The sequence below is a fragment of the Myodes glareolus genome, chromosome 1 (genome assembly GCF_982192425.1).
Source record: "Myodes glareolus chromosome 1, mMyoGla1.1, whole genome shotgun sequence".
Lineage (NCBI taxonomy): Eukaryota > Metazoa > Chordata > Mammalia > Rodentia > Cricetidae > Myodes > Myodes glareolus.
Genome location: NC_142026.1, coordinates 37,071,715 through 37,090,757, shown reverse-complemented (window position 1 = coordinate 37,090,757; position 19,043 = coordinate 37,071,715).

The following is a 19,043-nucleotide window of genomic DNA, read 5'->3' as shown; positions in this document are numbered from 1 at the left end:
TGGAAATTTTAAATAAATACATAAATAAATAAATAAATACAAACTACCCTGGATTACACAAGATCAATGCAACAACAAATCCAGATGTAGTGGCTCACACCTTTTATTCCAGTACTAGGGATTCACATGCCTTTAATCCCAACACTAGAGGAAATAAAAAATGGGTGGAGAGAGAGGCTTGGTCTGTTTAGTTGCTTAGTCTACTTAGTTTGCTTAATTTTCAGTTGTCAAAGACTTCTCTAGTGGCTTAGCTTTGCTCTTTTGATCTTTAGGGCAAACTGTATTTATTAAAACATAAATAAAATATCACTATATAGCTGAACCTATTTATCTAGTGTCAAATTTTTAGTCACATGAGCAGTGACATGAAGAATTGCTAACCCATGGATTGGGACTTACTTCAAATCAGTAGTGGTTGGTAATACCCATTAACTTTGTGCCACTATTGCATGAGCACACTGTAGATAGATCACCATTAGAGATAGAAGTTTAAAACTGGGTTGGTGTTTACCTTTATTCTTTGGTGGCATTAAGAGTAACTTCCCAGTACCATGAACATTAATTGCTAAATGTGAAGACTCTGAGTAGGTACCAGAACAACTTCTCCATGTTCAATGAATTGTGTAGCGGCAATCTTCAGCAATAGGGTCTTATTATCACTTTGTGGAGAGCAACCAATAGCTTTGGCAGTAGTCTCAGTTCTTTGGGACAGAAGTTTCTATGGAGTACCTTTGGCCAACAACTCAAATAAATCTAATTGATTTTAAGAATTGGAGTCTTACTTTGGTGATGTGAGATGTCCTGTTGATACTCCATCTTCTCCATATTCGGGGATTCGGTTTATATCACCTTTATGTAAGTATATATTTTATGATGTTTCTCTTGTATTATGTTCCCATAAAATACCTCAAAGGGAACTAAGTGCTAGCTGTTCCTTCCCATATTTTTTTTTCAAACCCCTTCTTCCTCACACTTCCCACTTGATTCTCCCATTCCATCCAAACTGAGGTCATTTCTATTGCCTGTTTACTGAGGAAACATCACACTGGTTCCTATACTGACCATATAAGCTTTCATTCTCACCAGCAATAGATGAGCGTGTTCCTCTTACTCCATATCCTCTTCAGTGTGAGCTGTCATTTATTTTCCTGATCCTGGCTATTCTGACTGGTGTAAGATGAAATTTCAAGGTAGTTTTGATTTGCATCTGCCTGATAACTAAGAATGTTGAACATCTCTTTAAGTGCTTCACAGCCATTTTTGTTTCTTCTGTTGAAAATATTTTGTTGAGATCTATATCCCATATTTAAGTAGTTTTTTTTATTTTATTGTGCTCCAGACATTTTAATGTTTTGTTTATTTTAGTATTGGTCTTTTGTCAGATACGTGTAGTTTGATAAAATTATTCTCCTATTTTGTGCCTGCTGCTTTTCCTGGATGATGGTTAAAAGAGAGAGGAAAAAAAGAATGTGAGTGGCTGCAAGTGGGGATGTGGGGAGCAAAGAGTGAGAGCTGAAGATGAAGCAACCATAGCCAGAATATATTGTAGAAATAAAATCTATTTTGAAAATAGAAGTTCTTTCAGAGCACAGGTGTTTGACAATTGGCCCCCATCTGTTTATACAACTTTGGAGGGATGTGAAATATTGGGGCAGTAAGACCTAATGGGAAGATGTATATCATTTAGGAGCCAGACTTTGAGGCCAGTAGCCTAAGTTCACATCCTGTTCTTTCTCTGCTTCCTGATTTGACAAAATCTGAACAAGCACTTTTAGCTAGAATATAAGCTGTCCCTTCTCCCATGCCTTCCTTTCTGTGATGAATAAAACCCCTTCAACCACAGGTAATATCTATCTTTTCTCTTTTGTGTTCACAGTACCTAGAAAAGTGAGTAATACGAGACTTCACATTCATTCCTAAGACATCTTGTGCCAGATGACCAGTCCCTTCAGCCCATTCATGCTTGCATTCATAATTACCTCACTATTGATGAAGTTTTAACTATTTCTTCCTATATGGACATGACTCGACTATGACAACATCTTATTTTCAGGGTGCTAATCTTGGGTGTACACACATTTGTAGCTAATTATTTATTGTTAGTTACCTAGCAATCCTTCTGCTCTGGGCAATTATTTCTAGACTAAAGAAACAACTTTTCAATTAATAGTCACACAATTTCAACTGAATAGTAAATTAAATGAAAAATTTTAAAATCACAGTAAATTTCTTTTCTGAAAAAAAATAAAGCATTTATGTCACCTTCAGCTGAATTAGAAAACCAATGAGATTAAGCTAAATTCTACTCAATGAAAAAAGTTTTAAATCTCATCGACTCATTTATTTATTCATTTTCTCTCTCTTAGTGTGTGTGTGTTCAGGTGCAAGTACCATAGTGCCCTGTGGTTTGTTCAGTGTATAATTTAAAAGTGTTGCGTCTTTTCTTCTTTTTATATGATATAGTACCGGTCATATGGTCCATGCTAGGCAGTAGGTGCCCTTAAACACCCAGCCATCTCCTTGGCTCTGCACTAAGTTTTTAACGCAAAATTATTACTAGCAGGGTTAGCTATAAGATTTAAGATGCTGCTAATAATTTATGTGGTCAAGGAAAACATTCACATCTTATTCTTCTTAACATAAAAAACAAAGCAAAGCAAATATTTATTACATAGTTTTGATCTTTTTTCTTTTCGAATTATTCTAAAATGTGAATTTGTATTTTAGTCATTATTCTATCTTTTGTCTAAAGGGCAGTTTAATTTTAACATATGAATTTAAGTCATGTCAATTTTAAGAGAGAAGAAAGTACTCTCTAATGAAGAAGAGAATCATTAAGAGTAAGATGAAGTGGACCAAAATATTGACTTCCTTCTCCTTCATATGCAGCAACTGTTAAATATTCAGTACCCTGTTTCAATACCTTTCTTGGCTATTACTGTATGAATAAAACATGTTGTCAGAGAGCTTCTGAAGCTGCTTATGAGCCAGATAAAGGCTAACTAACCAGAGAGATTGTTTGCATGGGACTCACTTCAGATAAAGAATATAGAAGAAAATTCATTTCTAATAATATTTAATCAGTTTAACTGCATAATGAAATTATCTGTCTTAATTAGGATTTCTATTGCTGTGAAGAGACACCTTGACTATGGTAGCTCTTCTAAAGGAAAGTATTTAATTACGTATTAATTATCTTAGAGTTCAGAGGTTCAATCCATTGTCATCATGGCAGGAAGTATGGTGGGATTCAGGCAGATATGGTACCGGAGAGACAACTGAGAGTTGCATAAACAGATTGGCAGACAGCAGTGAGAGACAATGAGTTTGCCTGGCTTAAGCTTCTAAATCCTCAAGGCCCGCCCCCAAAGGCATATTTCCCCATACAAGGCCACACATACTCCAAAAAGACTATGCTTCCTAATGGTACCACTCCTTGTGAGCATATGAGAACCATTTATATTCAAACCATCATATCATCCAAGTCACTCTTAAAATGCCTGATTGTTAATCCTGAGAATGAATTTAACTAGAGTATGATAGGATCTAAACATCAGATGACAAAAAACCCTCCCAAAATATTCTGCTCTATATACAAGGTGGAGAAATACTGAAGTTATATTTGAGTTTGACTAAACATTTTAAGATGTAGGTAGTTTTAAATGCAAACGGAATGTGTCTTGTTTTATATGTCATTCAACATTCGTGACTCTAAAATATTTCCATGACAAACACAAGTAAATATAAAATAATGAATTTATTCAAATACATCTGTTATAATTATATATTTAATATAACATTACAGGTACTCAATATTTTATGTGTTCATTTTTACATTAAAAATAAATGTAATTATGGCAGGGAGAGTCTGTTCTTGAAATGTGATTATTGGTGTCTATTCATAATGCCTTCCTCAGATAAAAATAACTTGTGTTACAGAAATCAGGAAAGAGAACACTAAACAAAAGAAGAAACACGTTAAACTATTTTGTCATGTATTTAAAGAGCAGATTTTTTGTAGGTTTATCTAATGCAATGCATAATTGTTCTAACAGAGGCTTGTAAATGAAAATTAAATTGATAATCTCTTCTTGCAATTTTGATATTTACATGATTACACTCTCATTCATGCAGTTTTCAAACTATTAAACAATGTATATTAAATAGTGCAGTTAATAATTTTCTAGGAAGCTATAGTAGTTGAGCTTATCAAAAGTTCACATCATAATTATGAATATAAACAATTCACTTTACAGTATAGTTGTGCTGATTTAAGGATGGTTATAAATGTATATCCTTTTATTAAGAGAATATTAAGATGGTCTTTATTATTTTTCATGTACTCACTGCTATCCTCTATATCAATGAAGTGGGTGTACTCAATTAAGACAAAGATTTTTAAAAGGAACACATATATCTAGTCTTTAACAATCTATGAAACATAGCACATAACCTGAAGATCATGTTAGGAAGGCATGATAAACTTCTATGATGGCTATAATATTAAAATTATGAAAGTAAAGGGTAAATATAATGGTATATTTTTTGTTTTAATAAATAAAGTTTGCCTGAAGGTCAGGGCAAACCAGCCATAGTAGTCAACCATGCAGACCGGTTAGTGGTTTCACACAACTTTAACCCCAGCAGCCATACTAGTTAGACATGGAGGCTGGGCATTGCTCATGCACATCTTTAATCTCAGCACTAGAGAGGAATAAAAGATGAGAGTAGACAGGTCTTACCCTCAGTCTCATTCTTAGGATTCAAGGAGGAAGGATCGTCATTTCAGACTGAGGTAGAAGTAAGAACTAGTGACTGGCTGCTTTGTTTTTCTGATCTTCAGGTTGAACCTCAATATCTCTCCCTGGATTTTTATTAATTTTGTTACAGGTATGAGAAAATTAAGGTGTATGTATGTGTTTGTGTGTGTGTATGTATATTCATATGTGTGTGTATTTTTTCTTAAAACTTTTATACCATTATACATTATACAGAGATGAAATGTTAAAGGTATTTATGCATATGAGAGTTTAAATAGATACCTGTCAGAAAGAGTATGAATTAAAGATCATACTGACTAAATAATTTAGGAAGCCAGTGATATCACTGATAACTCAGAATACATGAACTTTCCAGCTGAAGTTATAATACAAAATATATAATTAATTAAACTAGATTTTTTTCACATGATCCAGGAGTTGTTTTGTTAAAATTAAAAAAAATTTTAATGTATTTTAGTTACATAATTTTGAGAAGCTACAGCAGGTAGGATGACAAAGCATACAGACCCATCAAGAATGGAGGCATTCATCATTTCTCCAGGAAAAGCACCAAGGCCTGCTGAGGTATTTGCAGAGGGTAGAGGAGGTACAGAATAGGTAGCAGAAGGAGATAGTTATAAATATCATTTAAGGACACATGCCCAGTTGCAGAAATGAGGACTATAACTGAATGCTTCTGTTGTCTGTTGTCTTTTTTTAAAACGCATTTGTACCGATATTTGGGCTTTCTTTAAATTTATTTAACATCAATTAAGAGAAGATCATGGTTCTCTTATTTAAGTTTGAAATGATAAGAAGATAGTCTACAAGGAGTCATCTATTCAAAATTTAAAATGTGTTTGCAGTTGTACAGGGATAGTTATATCATGTTAGGTGTAATTATCACCTGGTTAAATATATGCGTTTGCAATTTTATGTGGGATAGTTATATTCTGTTTAGGTGTTATTACTTTCATTTGGAATTAAATATGATATAAGGAGATACGATTGCATGTCAAGGTGACAAGGGATGGAGTGTGAGGGCTATTCTTGGTTGTCAGCTTGACTATATCTGGAATGAAGTACAATCTAGAAATGGAAGGCACACTTGTGATCTGGATCTTGAGTCTGGAAGACAGAAACTTTTGATGCAGACCTTGAGGCGGGATAGCATACACCCTTAATCTACCTCTCAAGGTGGGAAAACACACCTTCAATCTGGGTCTCACCTTCTAATGGAAGCCCTTATATGGACCATGGAAGAATAGATGACTCATTCTTCACCTGCTTGACCTCACTTGTCAGCACATCCTTTCCTTCACTGGCATCAGAGCCTATATCTTTGGAATTCTAGCATATACAGAAGATCAGTCCTCCTTGTCTTTTTTGTTTCTTTGAATATTCTAGTTATTAATCCTTTTTCAAATGTTTAGCTGGCAAAGATTGTCCCCCTTTCTGTGGGTTTCCTAGTTACCTTGTCTTTCTTTTGTTGTGTAGAAACCTTTTAGTTTAGTGAAGTCCCATTAGTCGATTATTGGCTCCAAATCTCTGGCAAATTGAATCCAATTCGGAATGTTCTTTTCTACATCATATAGGATACTGCTCATGTTTTTATTCTAACACTTTCGGGTTTCATGTTTAGGTCTTTGGTCCAACTGAAGTTGGTTTTTGTATGAGGTGATAGATACGGGTCTAATTTCATTCTTCTACATGCAGACATCCAGCTTCCTCATCTCTGTTTGTTGCAGATACTTACTTTCTACATCATATATTTTTCTTGAATCTTTGCCAAATACTAAGTGGCTGAAGTTATATATACTCATTTTGAGTCTTCTATTTTGTTCCATTATTCAACATGCCTGTTTTTGTGCCAGTATCATATTGGTTTTTTATTATGACTCTTTAATGTATCTTAAGATCTGAGGTTGTTATCCCCCTATCATTGTTCATTGTTACTCAAGATTGCTTTGGCTCTCAGGGATCTTTTGTGCCTCAATATGACTTGTAGGATAGGTTTTAATTTCCATTTCTGTAAAGAATAAGATTGATATTTTGAATGAGATTGACTAAATATGTAAATAGCTTTTGGTAAAATAGCCACTTTCCCAATGTTTACACTACCAATTCATGAGCATGGTATGTATTTTCATTTTCTAGTGGCTTCCTTTGTCTCTTTTCTCAGAGATTTAAAGTTCTCATTATAGAAACTCTCAAATTACTTTTACGGGTTTATTTTTTTATACTTTATTGTCCTTGAGTCCATTTTGCATGAAAGTATGCTTCTATGTTTGTTGTTGTTGTGTAGAAGAGATATGGATTTATGAAAGTTGATTCTATATCTTGCCACTTTGTTGATTTTGTTTATTGAATTTATATGGCAGGATGCTGGGAATCTCTAATGAACAGTTTATCATATAACCTGCAAATAGGGATAGTTGCCTATTTGGATCCCTTTAATTTTTTTCCCTTTTGTCAGTGATGCTGTGTGGCAGTCATTTAATCTGGCTAGTTATTCCAGGGGCTCCATTCACCAGTGCTGTAACCCTACTCAAGGAGCTCTATTCTGAGCAGACTTTTCAGGGATTGTGCGGGCACAATCTCCTTTAGGAATGCTTATATACACTGGAGCGTGACCTTCATGACGCCAGAGTCAGTGACTACTCAGGTCAAGTCCTTCTGGCATTCACCTCTTGGCGGATGACCCGAACTCTCTGTATGTGTTGTGTACGTCTTGTGTTTAACCTCTAGGGACCTTGCCTCAAGCACATGGTGGTATGGAGTTATGGTCCATACCGGGAGGGTGGTAATGCAGACTTCGCAGCCAATGCCCACAATGCTGTCTGTGCATTTTTATAGTGTCTAGTATGTTCCCTATAACCATGTACTCTTTTCTCTTTTTTTAATTAATTAATTTATTTATTGTTTTTCAAGACAGAACTTCTCTGTAGCTTTGGAATCTGTCCTGAAAATAGCTCTTGCAGACCAGGCTGACCTCAAACTCACAGAGACCTGCCTGCCTCTGCCTCCCAATTGCTGAGTTTAAAGGCATGTACCACCACTGACCGGGTTACCCTGTATTCTTTAAAACCTTTATCAGAAAGGCATGTTTGATTTTGTCAAATGATTTCACTTCATCTACAGAGATGATAATCAATTTTTTCTTTACATAAATTTATGTTTTACAACATTTTTATCTTATGTATCTTGAGGAATACCTGCATTTCAAGGATAAAGCCAACTTGGTCATGGTTTATAATCTATCTTATTGATATATGTCTGCATACTGCCTGTAAGTATTTTAGTGAGCAGTTTTTGACCTATTTTATGTAGGCATATTGTCCTGTAGCTTTCTTCTTTTTTGTCTTTTCCTGGTTTGGGTGTTACAGTAACACTAGATTTCTAGAACAAATTTGGGTATGCTCCTTCTATTTCTTTTTTCTCTTTCTTTCATTCTTTTCTTCCTGCTTTCCTTTCTTCCTTCCTTCCTTCCCTTCTTCCCTTCTTCCCACTAGTTTTAGAAGGACTAGCTGTGAAGCTTTTTTGAATATCTGGTATATCTGACATGAAATGGTCCTGGGTTTTTGTTTTGTTTTGTTTTTGGTAGAAAGTTATTTTTTTAAGATAGGAGGTTTTTTATTATTATACCAATCTCCTCATTATTTATGAGTTTGTTTATGTTGTTGAATTCACCTTGGCTTAATTTTCATAAGTTAAAACCTTTTTTACTGACTGCAGCAAGTTCCTTCATATGAATCCTATACATGACTTATTTAATTAAAGAAAGCTTCCATGTATACAATAAACTTTTCTATAAGAGAAGAAATATTCAGAGTAGTTTACTTATACCAATATTTAATGTCTTGTGAAAGAAAGTAATTTATATTAACTTTTCTTATGTCATGGAAGTTTTATTCAGTTTCTCCTAAAAGATTAATAGACAGTTTTATTTTTTGAGTGAGCTGCATTCAGCATGGAAAGGTTTATACATAAATGACTGGTCAACTGTAACTACATCTCTTTTAGACATTTTTATACTTATTCCTCAACAGCATATTTTTACTCTTGTTTTCCTGATGATCACTTCAATCTCAGCATGTCTTCATTCGGTTTTTCTTTTTCTCATACAGTTGCATGTTCAGCCTTTCTGTACCTATCTTTAAGGTCATTGACCTTCAGAGGTTAATAGTTTATTGAACATTGGGCAGTTTTACATCAATTGCTATTTCTCACAAAATGAAGGCATTACATAGTTAGAAAATAAAATAAATGACTAGAATTTGGATAAACTTTATGCTGTAATTTGTGTTCAATTTGGGTATTGATTTTCTGTGAGATTTTATTTGCAGCATTAGATAGTTTACAGTTTTCTATATACCACACTAAGAGTCTTAGCTCTGTGTATTAGTGCCCAGGAATTATACCAGCACTAGGGATGAAGCCCACACATCCCTAAAAATAGATTCATATTGCTGGAGGAAAGTCCTTTTCAACCTTAGGAAAATATAGTAATTAAAACAAGCAGCAAGTTTTTTTTATGTAAAAACAAGTCTCAAAATCAGAAGAATGATTCAGTGCAATAGAATTTAAACAAAACAGTGTAGACCACTTCTACAGTGCACATCATGTTACTTTTACTGCTAAATATTGCTGTGATAATACAACAGAGACACACAGAGCAGGGGCCGAATATTCTCTTGTATGGGGACTGGTCTGTTTCTGATTTATGATAAAACTACCATTTGAGAGAACAATGCATTTTGACTTATTTGCAGAAATTAGTAAATACATCAGTGACTGATGACTTAGACGAAAGCTGAAAGGCTTAGTGTCACCCATACATCAAAGTCTGAGCCTTCTTTGACCATCTTTAAAACAGCTTGTTTAAGCATTCCTGCTGCATATGTAAGCACTGTTATTAAAGACGCATTAGTGATTCTAAGCACTTACTACCAAACATTCCCTGTTGCTCTATTGTTTGAAAGATGTTTATTAAATATTTAGCATCAGGATAAGTAAAATGTATTTGTGCCATAATTATATTTCTCTTAAAATAACTTTTTTATGTAAGTGAACTAAGCCATCGTTAATGCTCAGAGATAGAATTTCATCTGGAGTATAAAAAATACAAGCCTCAATATAATTGAAATTTTTTAATATTATTTCACTCAGGGAACAATATTTTTTAATCTTCTAACTTAACATGGAAATTCTAACAAATTTATATTCCCAAAGATTAAAATTACATCATGTAAAACTTCTGTAAAGCAATAAAAAAATCTAAAAAAAAATAAACACCTTACATTGTCCTCAGCTGTGAGGCAGAGGGGTGGGTGTCCATGGGTGGGAGATCTTACACCCTGCCCTGGGAAGAAATAGTGCAAGGCAGGGAGATTAGTACATCTTGGTCACAGGTCACAGGCTGGATACATTTTTTTTTTCTACCTGAGACAGGATCTCAATATAGCCCAAGCTAGCCTTGAACTTTATGTAGCCAAGGAAGCCCTTGAGCATGTGATCCTCCTGCCTTTACCCCCGAATAGCTATAGGCATGCACCCCTTAACACAGTTGATGAAGCATTGAGGATCTAACTAACCTCAGGCTTCTTGTATGCTAGACAGCCATTCAATCAACCGAGTTCCAGCCCTACAGAATGGGCTTTTGAAGAGATATTTAGTTTATTACTTTGGGCATGAATTCACCTCACTTCACCAACCTTAGCATCGAGTCACTTATATCTGGTGCCTCCATCAGTTACCTCGTGTTGATGTCAGAGGCTTTTCTCTCAAGCTGGACCTAATGCAGACACTTAACTGGACCATCCCAGGGATGAATCCGAGGAAATAACGCCCCTAGATGGCTTCAAGGCTATTTCTGTTATAACAATTAGGAAATGTCCTGGATGTGGGACACACAAGTGATAGGAAGCCACTACATTGACAGTCATGAGGACACATGAAATTGATTTTTTAAAAAGTGAAATGAAAAATGCACACACAGTGCTTGGCGCGTGTCCAGAGGGGTAACAGAATGGTGTGATGTGGGAGTCCCTTCTGTATGCTGTGAATACCATTGATTAACTAAGAAACTGTCTTGGCCTGTGATAGGGCAAAAGAATAGAGGTAGGCGGTGGGAGGGGAAGAACTACACTGAAAGCTGAAAGAAAGGACGGCAGAGGCAGAGAAGCCATGGAGCTGCCGCTGGAGACAGATGTACTGAAACTTTGCTGGCAGGCCACAACCTCGTGGTGATGCACAGATTAATAGAAATGAGTTAAATTAAGATGTAAGAGTTAGCCAATAAGAATCTAGAGCTAATGGGCCAAGCAGTGGTTAAAATAAAAAGTAAAAAACAACTCTATGCATTTGTTCATTTACCCATCCATCAATCCAAACATTGCTTAATTCATTATTTATTCATCTGAAAATATTTGGTAAGTTGTAACACAACCACAATATTTCCATTCACGTAGGAACAAATAATTTCCTGCAAATTTTATATTTGCCTGATCAATCAGAGTAAGTACTACATCTCAATACAAAACACACAGCATTTTAAGACACGCAAGAATACCATTTGATTTTATTCTGGTTATCTATACTCCCTTTATTAATTTAAAATTATTTTTTGCAATATTTCATATTTGTTTTCTTCATGCTGATGTGTTTACTCAATTTCTCTTTTGTTTCTATTAAAGTGTTCTTTTCTTGAGCTGCTAGTTATTTTCATATAAGAGAATTCAAACCATCTGTTATCTGGCATTAGAAGCTAATATAGGCTAATAATATCAGTTATTTATGCCATGTTTTGCTTTGTTGCTTGTAGATCATTCTAATTCCTCAATTCTAAGCAAGTGCCTATAATAGGCTGTGGAATAATTTCTAAGAATGGATATGGGATTACCTTACTTAGTAGATACAAAAAGAATGGCCTTATAGGAAACTGGTCTTCAGCTTAGATGACCATCCTATGCTACTTATTGAGTTTGTAGCTAACTTGGAGTATGTGAGTCCCCGCCATTCATATGTATATACAACCAACCAACAAACAAATGAAAAGTCAACTGCGCTAGAGATATAAAGCAGCATTACTTGAAAGATTATATGTAAATGGCCAACACATATGTAGGGAAGATGATGGTCTGTCTCATTAATCATCAGTAATCATCAAAAAGATTACATTCCAAACCATCATGAATTAGCATCTAATTGCAGTGACAATAACACAACTGAAGTAGCAATGGACTTGGAGAACTCGAGACATGGCTCATCAGTTAAAGTGCCTGCTGCTCTTGTACAGGACCTGAATCTGATTTTTAGAACCCAATTGGTTGTCTCTCAATAATCTGTAACTCCAGCTCAAACAGATGAATAACCCTTTTATTGCATAGGCAACTATGCGTACCCGTGCACACCCACACACACACACCAAAAGAGAGAGATAGAGAAAGAGAGAGAAGGAGGGAGGGGGAGAGAGAGAGACACAAAAAGAATAAATTAAAAAGAAACGCGGCTAATATGTTGGCAACAATAATTGATAACTCTTGAACATGGCTGGTTGGAGCAAAATTAGTAAATCCATTATAGAAGCCAGTTATGAATATCCTCAAAAAATTATACCCTTCATAGAAATATCATTACTAGGTATGTATCCAAAACAGTGACATCAGTATGCTGAAACGTCTGCACACCCTGTTCACTGAAGCTCTATTTAAAATAGCCGAGTATAGAGGAAATGGAGTTTCCATCACCCGAAAAAGGCATAAAGAGAATGCGATCTAAATACAAGCAGATACAACACAATACAACACAATACAATACAATACAGCCATAAGACATCCATAAGAGAATAAAGGTCATAAAATCTGATTGTCCTTGGTTCTAAAAGCATTGCTCTCCTAGAGAGGAACAGGAAGTGTGATGAGAGAGTGCAGCCGTGTCTCCTAGAAATACCAAAGAAAACACATCCATGAAGTCTCAATATTGCTTCTTTAATAAAGCCTAAACAAGGATCTATTCATAGGTATATTAACATGGTAGAGAGAAAAGATTGGTGCCTCGACCCACAAAAGCCACCCCAGGCAACAAAAAAATGCTGTGAGTGTGAGCATAGAAAGTGTTTTTTATCTCAAGACCCCAGCAGGTCAGTCCTGAAAAGGTATGCATAGAAGTACAGATATAAGTAACACCTTAGATTGAGAAGGTGGCATTCATATATTTTAGAAAACACACATGTCTATATGTGTATCTATACATGTAATATAACAATTAAAGAAATAGAGGTCCTGAAATTGAGAGAGATCAGCAGGGGATGTTTGGAAGGATTGGAGGGAGCAAAGGGGAAGGAGAATGATGTAATTGTATTTACTTTAAAATATTTTAAATAAGTTTTAGATGGAGCAATGGGTTGTAACATGGGGAGAGAGTCGAGGGCAGACAGGATGAGACATGATTTTCTAATATGCTATTGAACACTAGATCAATAACAGTGAAGGATTAAGGACTGTGTGTCTTTAAGGACTATAAGACAATATGTAGAATATTTATATCATAAAGAAGCAATAAATGTTTAAGATTAATATTTTAACCAGACATAAATTATATACAATTTATGCATATATTACAATATTCTTATCCTTTCAGTAATATTGAGAAATTTTTTTTCAGTTGAAGATGAAGTTAGCTTAAATTAAAAAAAATATTGGTCTTCAAAACATGCCTTTAAAGTATAAAACATAATGATAATGTATTTTTAGTGCTGCTTTCACTGTATAAGTACTCTCAAGTCAAACAATAATATTAATAAGCATTAATAATATCTCTAACAATTAGTTATTAGGTAAATGATAGAAATTTTTAAATGTCAAGTATAATCCATTATTCTAAAATACCACAATAATTTTTCTTTATTTTATGAAATTTTGAGACATTCTTAACAGATAATACTGTATAAGAGGGTATATGTCAAGAAAACTCACAGGATCAAGTAATCTGCGCTGACAGAGGCTCACAGAGACTGAACCAACAACTAGAGAGCTTACTTGGGACTGCCGTAGGCACTCTGCCTATAAGCTTCAGTTGTAATCCTCTTGTGGGACTCCAAACAGGAACAAGAGATGTCTCTGACTATTACAGGGTTTTGGGACCCAACTCCTCACCCTGGGTCATCTTACTCAGCCTTAAAACATGGAGAGGTGTTTCGTCCTACTGCAACTTGATATGCCATGTTTTGTTGGTATTTATAGAAGATCTACCTTTTCTTAAACTTAACTGGAGGAGGAGTGGGTTGAAGGAAGGGAACAGAGGGGTATGTATCGTAGGAACAGGGAGGACAGGAGGGAGGGGAAGCTACAGCTGGGATATAAAATAAGTAAATAAATAAATTTATGAAAGAAAAGGAGTCTTTAAGTAATGACACTCACTTAAAATCCCATGATCATGATAAACTTGTCATATTCTTCTAGAAACATATTGATTTTTTTCAGTACATATCAATGCTCAGTGATTTTATTCTGTAGAATAATAATTTATTACTGTCTGCCTAGGCTTCTGGGGGACACTGATAACTTTCAATTCTTAGTTGCAGCACATATAATTTATATTTTAAAAATTAAAATTATTTTTCTTAGCACTTAGTATCAGTTATGATCATAGCAAGACAACTCTATGTTTCATAATACAACCTTACACAACTTTCTGCCATATTTCTAAGATGTGTTCTGTATTTGGGAACATGTATGTGTTTGAACTCACATGTATATTTAAATCTGAACGTGAGAAATATTAGAACTAGTTCTGAGTAGACTACAGGAGACAACATCTCTTAAGATGACATTTCTATTCATGTTAAAAAAATGTACAAATTAATGTGTCTGGCTAAATATTTTTACATATGCATAGATACATCAAAACAGAAGTATATCCTCATAATTCATCTCATATTAGTAAAATAGTTAAATATACAGGGTCTTATCCATGTGCTGAGATTCCAAACAAAGTCAAACCTAGCTTGTATACATTGGCCAATATGAAGATAATGGCTACACCAAATTAAGCAGAAAAGCATGGTTTTGAATCTGTCTCTCTCTTCTTCTAATCTAAATAGCTCCATTTAACTTCTATTACTGGATAAAGATTTGTTTTGTAAAAGTATGAATGAAAAAATACGATATACTCAAAATATACATAATATAAAGTGCTTTATATCTGCAAAATATGTAAATGCCATCTTTTATAAAAACAAGCCTACTAAAATTAGGCTTAGTTTATCACTTCAAAACCTCTGACAGGTATTCTTGTTCCCTGTCTATCAGTTCAGCATAGTAAATGAAAATTCCTCGTGGGGTGGTAGAGTCCCAGAGATGAGTCCAAGCCTGAAAGCAAAATTATACACCCAAACAAACATTAGTTTTGTGCCTTTTCTAAGTGGAGTAAAACTTCTTTAGGAGTTTATTTCACTTTACATACTTGTCCTCTTAGTAACTTTTTTTTTGTTATACTACGTTTACATCATTTTTGAATCTATCCATTTCTTCATAATTTATTCTTTGCACTGAGGTCAAATGCAAAGCTTCATACATACTTAAGGGAATCCTGTCATGTCCCTGCTGATGCTCTTTTGGTTCTATATGATTGTCTTCCTTCATGTTTGTGTGCACCTGCTCATCTCCTGGTAAATACTCAGTTACCTGTATATTCAGGAGGTATGTACTTGGTAACTCTTTAGCTAGATGCTAACTTTGAAATCTACAGTGATGTGAACTATTGGAAGTCTCTTCAATCTACAGGTATCAAATTCCTCAAATAGCCAGAAAAGCATATTGTAACACTCAAAGCTCGAACATGGATGTGAGAATTGCATCAGTGACATTTCCTCAGGCATGTCTCAAATGTGCATGAACCATCTGAACAACAAAGTGGAAGATAGTGTTTTAAATTTGCTAATAACTTTGATGAAGGTATATCCCTATACTAAAAAAAAATGCCTGCCTAGCTAATATTTCAACATAGAACAATGATCCATCATTTAGAAATAATTGACCCATATGTGGTTACTTATCAAGAAGAAGATGAAATTTGGCCCTAAGTCATACATTTAAAATTGACATTTGAAGTCAAAGATGTAAAGTTTACAAGTTATAATTGTAAAAAACTAGTACAGTAGAAATGGTAGGCTTGAACCATACACAGAATTCTGAAGGCAGAAGACACAGTCTTCCTTAGGGAAAAGTGCAGCAAATGGTTATCTAATACCAAGCTGTCAACCTTGAAAACATACATACAAGTAACCTTATACAAACTGAACAAGCTATATTTGTGTGTTTAGAAACGTATATGTATATAAGTATATATTTATATATGTAGCTGCAATTAATGAAAGAGAGGCCATGAATTTCAGAGAGAGGAAGGGGTGCATGTGAAGGATTGGATGTAGGAAAGAGAAAGTAGAAACTATGTAATTATATTGTAATCTTTAAACAAAAAGAAGCAAAAATTAAACTGTCTGAAACTCCAATGTTTTTATTTATTGATTAAATGTCTATAACTTTCTGTGCATATATTTTCTTGCCATTTTAAAATTATTTTCAATAATAATTTTTTTCTAACATGATAGTTTAGCAGAATGTATTTTACCTTTAGATAAAACATGCCACCTCAGAAATATTTAGGTACCTCTGATACAAACTAGATCCGGGATTTGGTTTCATTTGTTATTTTACAAATTTCTCTATTGTTATACCGTTTTCATCTCAAATTTTTGAACACATTGGCTGATACAGGTGGTTTACTTAGTTGGTAAAGGCACCTGCTGCAATGACATGTACCAAGACCACATCTACAACACCCACACAGAAACTAAGCATAGTTCCACATACCTGGACCCCTAGCACTGTTGGGACAGAGTTTTGCTGGGGTTCACTAACTGATAGCCTAGCCCCAAGTTCAATGAAATCAACTGTGCCCAAGGAATCAGAAAGAGTAATAGACAGAACACTAAGTCTCCCTATCTCCTCCTGAGAGCACACACACACACACACACACACACATGCGCACCCAAAGCACACACTTACTACACCACGTGCTATGTACTGTCATATATATCCAAAAAATAGGCAGAGGGAAAAGCTTGTATTTGTTACATTTACTTAAATTATTCTGATTTTTATATTGGGATTATTGGTGACACTAATACCAACAGCAAATCACCCCAGAACTATAAGTGGCCTGGGTTTATTATTTTGATTATTTTAACCCAGGATTTCTTGGCATTTTGTAATTTTTCAGCACCTTGAAACTTTCAAAAGACTCCTCCAAAAAAATTCTTCACTCATTTACATTTTACCTCTCCTAGTCTTCCTTAGACTAACTACTTAGTAAAACACCATGGTTCATTGTTCTATTAGAAAAAAAAAAACTAAAAGGAATCAATGTACTTTTTAAAAAAATACACCTCGAATCCAACTAAGTACATATCAGATTTTCTCAAGGGCATGCTAATGCATACTTGTTAACTTTAAGCAATTTTACAACCAAGTCACACATAGCAGTGACATTTTAAAAATAAGAATTAGACTACTAAGACAAGCTCTGTTAAAAATTAATTCCCCAGCGGCTCTCTACCAAGTCATTGTTTTAGCAGACTGAGCATCAGAAAGGAATGTGGACAGTTTTTCCATGGCCCAGGAAGACATACTTATCAAACCAAAAGCAATAACTTTGCGTATTATTAATGAAAGGCAAAACAGGCAAATCCTGCCAAAGAAACTGTGAAATGGCTTATTTCTAGGACACTATATCTTATTTTTGTTATTTTCTTTAGCATGCCTCATATGTCATAGGATCAGTTGATTAAAGGAAGGGCTAGAAGCCACAACTGCTGAAATCTAATTCAAGCCTGGACTTTTATTGATGCACTTAATCTTGATTCCCTTGTTCTATTCTAAGCTGTGCAGAATTTCTTTGAGTGCATATTTCTGAGAACAATTCCCTTTAGGAATTTATCAATCATAAAAATTAAGTTAGTAGTTTAACAGTAAAAGGAAATCTAATGTATACCTCAGTGTGCTTTTATTTTGTTCTTTTTTTGTTTAAACCATGTACTCTTACCTTTTCTCAAGGGATACCGTAAGCAAAAACAGATAGCTTTAGCAAATAGTAAGTAGCTTGATATATTTGAATAACTAGTTTAATATATTAAGCATATCTATGTACATATTTTAGTCTTCTATTATATATGAATGTAGGAAGAAACTACTGTGTGGGAAGTCCTTCTGTATATGTGTTGCCTTTATTGATTAATAAATAAAGAAGCTGCTTTCAGCCAATGGCTTAACAGAATATATCCAGGCTGGAAAAGATATATACGGAGAGTAGAATAGAGTAAAGGAGATGCCATGTAGCTGCCAGAGGGGAAAGATGTGAGCTGCCAGGTGGAGTTTGCCAGGTGAGCTTGCCAGTAGGCACTGAGTCTCATGGTAAAATATAAAATAGTGTTAATTGGTTAATACTAGATGTAAGAGCTAGCTACCAATATGCTTAAGTGATTACCAAGCAGTTATTTAATTAATACAGTGTCTGTGCGATTATTTCAGTAGTCTGGGTGGCTGGAAAATGAACAGGCACTCCCCTACTACAAATTGGTGTACCCAAGTGGGACCTGACTAAATCCACATAAAACCTGAGAAAGCTTGAAAAGAAATTCTAGATACACGTACTCAAAACAAAGTTTGGCCACATTCTCTTTTACAGCTGACAGCATTCCCAGCTCCCTAAAGAGAGGCCTTCCTGATTCAGCAGTAGCAGAAAAAAACAAAAGCAAACAAACAAAATGCATATTTTCAAAATGGCGGCTTCCTAGGCTGTGATACCAACACAAACTCTGGCTAATTTCAGGAGACTGAGCTTTTAAATGGGATTTGTGGGCAGAGTGCTACAACTTGCTTAATAACAACATAGACCTGCTGTGTGCTGAAAATGGGGCTGTAAGCATGTCTCATGCTAAACAGATCTCTGCCATGTTGGACTGGGCATAGCCATAAAGCAAAGCAGCCTTAGTCTTAGTAACACTGCTTAACATTTTAAGAAGTGCTCCTGGACAGAAAAGTATTTCAGACACACAATAGGACAGATTCAGACATAAAAGCCCTCTAAACGAGACACAGTGTGTTTAAAAATGTGTGTAGGCTTGGGAGAGAGAAGAAAAAGAGTATGAGGAGTTATAAAAAGAAGTAAATGGTTTTTAAAAAAAATAAAACAAAGTCTTTAAAGAGACAGAGTAAACTTGTA